This window comes from Miscanthus floridulus, chromosome 13 (assembly GCF_019320115.1).
Source record: "Miscanthus floridulus cultivar M001 chromosome 13, ASM1932011v1, whole genome shotgun sequence".
Taxonomy (NCBI): domain Eukaryota; kingdom Viridiplantae; phylum Streptophyta; class Magnoliopsida; order Poales; family Poaceae; genus Miscanthus; species Miscanthus floridulus.
In genome coordinates this window covers 12,249,831-12,255,609 of record NC_089592.1, presented here as the reverse complement: position 1 = coordinate 12,255,609, position 5,779 = coordinate 12,249,831, and the positions used below count along the sequence as shown (strand labels likewise).

The window sequence follows — 5,779 nt, the reverse complement described above, 5'->3', positions numbered from 1 at the left end:
TCATCACGATCCGCATTGGTTCCCTCTGGGTCGACGTTCTCATGGGTCCCGTTCAAGCTTCCAACAGTGCTGGTTCACTCCACACTACAGCTACATCGCCGACTGTTTGCTCATGACCAAGAGGGCAATTCCAAGCCTGAGGAAGGGTTCACCCCTGTCATGTCCAAAGCCGCAAAGCGGTGGGCAAGAAGAGTTGCTGCCAAAGCAAGGATGATGGCCTCCAATGAGCGCGCTACCAATGTGCGCAAGGCCACATCCTCTAATGTGGTTGCTCCTGGCTCATCCAAGCCCAAGAGCACCAAGTCCCCTAGTTCCAAGATGGCACCAAAGTTCCGCCCCGCCATGCTTGGGGAGTGGCCTATCTGTACTAAAAGGGCGTCACCAACCAAGTTGACGCTACCAATGATGTCCTCTTCATCGACTCCAAAGACAAGGGGGGGGGGGGGGAATGCCACCTTCAATTACTCATGATAAGTTGGGGGCTGGTTCCTCCAAACCTGCCCCAAGCATACTAGGGGCACGCCCGACAAAGAATGCATCGACAATAGCTTTCCCACCTCCAAATAGGGGGATAGTGCTACGGGATCAACCTCAACGTCCATAGCCCTGCAACAAAGAAAGGGCTGTAGCAGTGGGAGAGATGTATCACCTGCATCCTTCCAACAAAGGAAAGGCCATGGCGACAGAATATAGTATGTCATCCACTGAAAGTGGTTCATCTACAAAAAGCCAACTTCGGGCTAAAGCTCCTGAGTTTATCCCCATGTTGGTCTATAATCTCAGCAATGATCTACCTAAGCGTGAGCTTCAGTGGCAAGGGATTCACCTCTCCCTCAATGATATAAAGAAGGGACATGTTGATCCGGCTATGACACTCTCTGATCCTATATCATCAGAGGTGGCACCGTCATGGCATTCTATACAAGATTCTATGTCTCTAAAGCGACACCACCAACGGCAACGCAAAAGACTTCAAGCATGGGCCAACTTCAACAATGCAATTGACTCTATGACTAATGCACAACATGCTTATGTTTGTGATTCAATTTTGGCTCAACAAAGCAGGGAATATCATAGGATCCAAAATGCTGCTAGGCAGGCTTTTCAGACTTCCATCGAAAGGGACATATGCCAGGACCTAAGGAGCTTGCTGCCTGGAGCATCCACAGCCTTAGATAATATTGAGGGTGAAAATCATGTGATGCGCCGAAACTTTGGCCAAATTACCCGAGCATCAAGAGTTCGTAAAAAGGAACTCAAGGCGAGGGAGATATGCAAAGTAGGCTGCCAATATACATGCAAGACGTGCCAGCTTAAGGCAAAAGGAGATGGCAATACCAACTGACTCCACGTCTAGTTGGGTACGAGGTGATGCGCCATCAAGCCATGCTGGTGGCACCCAAGGAGAAATAAAAGCAACCACTCCAAGAGTGGAAGATACAACAACACTAGCTTATTGGCCTCCTCATAAAAGAGCCTCGAGCAACCGTTTTGAGGTATTCTCTTCAATGCCGGTGAGTGTTGAGGAAGCAGCCTGCAACACGAGTGATACTTCCTCCGCTTCTACACACTTCAAAAGAAAGAAGCCTCGTAAACAAATTTCGATGGGTCATCGTCTGGTGACTCAAAGCTTAACAAACTCTAGTAATTCAAGAAATAATACGATCTATGTAGGGTCTTATAACCCCATATTTGATGATCATTCTAACTTTGAAAATGAATTATTGGATACTGCAGGCTCGGCTGATCCAAACCCACTAAATGGTGAAGATCCACAAGCCTCAAGTGAGGATGGCTCACCATCTCCACATAGTGGGAGTGAGCTAGGCGATGCTGAACAAGTGCTTGCCACAAATGAGGGTCAATCTGTTGAAGAGCAGATGAACCGAATGATGGCTGCATTGCAACAGAAAGAAGAAGAGTTGGCTGCACTCCATGAGCAGGTGGCCAACACCAGAAATCGTACAAGTGATGTGAATGCTTCGACTAGTCATAATGGTCCCCATCCCCATCCCCAACCTAAAATCACACTCAAAGCCATACAAAGGATGATTTCGGAAGGCGTAAAGGCTCCATATATGCAAACACATTATTCCATGCATCCGGGGTATATGAAAACCATATCCGACAGAGGTGGACATGGTACCATTTCCTAACAACTATCGCCAACCGCAATTTAGTAAATTTAATGGGACCAGATCACCACATGAACATCTGGCCCATTTCCTTGCTACGTGTCAAGATACAGCCCACAATGGAGCTCTTCTCCTCCATCAATTTGTACAAACATTATCGGGTCCAGCTTTCACATGGTATAGCAAGTTGGCACCTGGCTCCATCCGTACATGGGAACAAATGCAAGATGCCTTCCTAGAGCGCTTTTATAGCACTCAAAGGATAGTGGAAATAACTGAGTTGACTCAAACCTTACAAATGCCAAATGAGAAAGCTACGGAATTCATTAATAGGTGGAGGAATTTAAGCCTCCACTACCCACAGCCAATCACCGAACCAGAAGCAGTTCGTATGTGTATGAATAACTTGATCCCGGACATGGCCATTCACCTGCAGGGTGTAAGGCCAATAACTTTTGAAGAGCTGTCCTCGAAGGCCATGGACATAGAGAATTATATGCATCACATGTCTTGTCCGCCGAGGACGTTCAACAAGGTGCCATTAGATAAAAACAACCCACAAGATAAGCCCACATCTTCTAAGCCAAAGCAAATGCAGGCCATGGAGACAACAGTGGGTCCTCAAAAGTCCCAAACTAGGGGCACCGCCACAAGATTACCAAGCAAAGGGGGTGCACTAGCTCCTAGAAGGCCAACTCTTAGCGAGTGTCAAAATCAGAAGTACTCTTTCCCCGACGAAGAAGTGGGGGATCTCTTCATGGGCCTATGAGAGTTGAAACTCATCGAGCTCCCCAAACTGAAAAGGCCAGAAGAAGCTTCTAAATTCGATGAGCCAAATTTTTGTTACTTTCATTGCATCTTGGGTCATACGCTCAAGGATTGTTTTGTGGTAAAAAACAAGATACAAAAGCTCATAGATGAAGGCACCATAGATGCCGATCTACTCAAAAGCATGACAAATGGAAAGAAAACGGCTACGTCAAATGTCGCCACTTTTCAAAGTGATCCGGTGAGTTGTGCAACTCCAAAAATGTGGCAAACTTATGATCAATATATGATATCAAAACCTGAGCATGTTAATATGTCTTCCTCAAGGCATCCACAACAGCAAGCTAAGTGCTAGCATGAAGGCATGGCTTTCCTTCAGTGGATCCACACCCCAAAATGTGAACCATCAGATTCCCAAAGATCAGGAGAGCATCATCAGCAACTCTCAAGACGATTTGCTCTCCGATGAATGATGGAAAAGGGCGAAGGCCCGCGCTTCTACCAAAATATAAAGAAGAGGACAACCCCCTCGAAGAATATGCTGCTTTCCCATCAGAGGTTTTGAGGATGATGAGGAGTCTCTTCACTTCCCTGAAGAAGAGGCACCCAAAGTTGAGGAAGTTCAGCTTAGGTCAGTTCGTCAACTAACTAGGCCATCTCCTCAACAAAGAAATCCCCTAAATGTAACTCTGAATGATGCGACTGACCATACTTCTAATTTGTTGGTCAAGTATGATGTAATCTCGCACTTGAAAAAAATACCGGCTATGCTTTCTGTGTATGATGCTTTGTGTCTCTCTTCTAATTTGTGAAATGCATTTATTACTGCACTTTCCTTCTCTGAAGATTATAGGGTTGAAGTTTCACAAGCAGAAGTAAAATTATCCCAAACTCAAAGTATTACGTTCAATGATGGGGATCTGTTGTTAGGAAATAAAAAGCATAATAGACCCCTTCTTATGTTTGGCGAGATCGATGATCTTCCCATTAATCACATAATGATTGATGGTGGTTCAGCCATAAACTTGTTACCCTTGCACACTCTTAAAAAGATTGGGTATTCTAAAGGAGACCTATGTCGCTCAAATGTTGTCATTCATGGCTTTAACCAAGCTGGTCAAGAAGCATTGGGCACCATATCTCTAGTTCTAAAGTTTGAAGATCTTATGACATATGTATACTTCCATGTGATTGATGCGGCTACCTCATATAATGTTCTTATCGGTCGCCCATGGCTGCATGAAAATGGGGTTGTTCCATCTACTCTCCATCAATGCATCAAGTATAAAGATCCTTCAGGGAGCGTAGTAAGGATTTTTGCTGATAAAAAGCCATTCACTATAGCAGAATCCTTCTATGCTGATGCAAAATTTTATTTTGAGCCTATTGATAAAGTCTCAAAACCAAAATCATCATTGCTGTTAGAACAAAATATCCCAAAGATAGAAGATGTCAAGTCTTCATCAAGCCAAAAGATATACCGATACATACCAAGCAATCAAAGGAAGGAAGGCGATCCGATATTTCGCATCATAAGTAAACCCTCTCAAAATAGAGATATTTCATTTCCAACTCCTTTACCTCCTTTGGTGCAATATAAAATAAAACAAGCCCAAATTAAAAGGGATAATAAGAGTAAATTGGTTACACAGGTCACTTTATTAAATAAAGATGATAAAACATTACCCATCTCTTTATATGACAACAAAGTCCTTTATATTATGCAACAGATGGGCTATGATATTTCTACCGGTCCTTCTTTATGCGATGGCCGGGGGCAGCTCGCACCATTTGAAAAGTTGATGTCCTAGGCTCAGCTTGAAGCCCTACACCAAGATCAAGCATTAAAAGAAGATAAATATGGGTGAGGCTATGAAGTTAATATGACCTCTGCTGAACCTCTTGATGCTATGGAAGCATCTCCATAAATGGAAAATGGAAATCAACCATCTATTGATGAGTTGGAAGAAATTAATATCGGCACGGATGATGATCCTCGGCCAATCTTCATTAGTAAACATCTATCTAAAGAAATTAAGAAAGAATACCATAAATTTCTTTCTGCAAATAGAGATGTCTTTGCTTGGTATTATGAAGAAATGTCAGGTCTAGACCTAACAGTTGCTGTGCATAAATTGGTCGTTCAAAAAGTTGTCCCTCCGGTGAAGCAAGGACAAAGAAGATATCATCCAGAACTTCTCCCACAAATAGAAGCTGAAGTTGATAAACTCATAGCTGATGGGTTTATCCGAGAGGTGAAATACCCCAAATGGGTGTCTAGTATCGTGCCCACAAAACAGAAAAATGGGCAGATCCGTGTATGTGTGGATTTAAATAAAGCTTGTCCAAAAGATGAATTTCCAAGTCCAATCTCTGAAATCCTTATTGATGCCACTATGGGATATGAAATATTCTCCTTCATGGATGGTTTCTCTGGTTACAACTAAATAAAAACCGGAAGATGAGGAGTTAACAGCATTCCGTACACCCAAGGGCATATATTGTTATAAAGTGATGCCCTTCGGATTAAAAAATGCAGGCGCCAAGTATCAACGTGTAATGACCATTGTCCTTGATGGGTTGTTGTACGAAATTATTGAGTGCTATATAGATGATATTGTTGTAAAATCTAAGCACGAGAAAGATCACTTAAACACTTAGAAATGGTGTTTGACCGCCTTAGAAAACATAAATTAAAGATGAATCCTATGAAGTGCACCTCCAGAGTATCTTCGGAAAAATTCCTTGGTTTCATAGTCACCAAGCATGGCATTGAAATTGACCCTACTAAAATAAAGACAATTGTCGACATGTCTCGACCAATAAACTTGCATGAATTAAAGAGCCTCCAAGGCCATTTAGCGTACATTAGAAGG

General features: G+C 43.1%; 1 pseudogene; it reads left to right on the top strand.

The window, feature by feature from the left end:
- Window positions 1–1,328: 1,328 nt before the first annotated feature.
- On the top strand, window positions 1,329–3,258 carry LOC136499463 (uncharacterized; annotated as a pseudogene).
- Window positions 3,259–5,779: the final 2,521 nt, after the last annotated feature.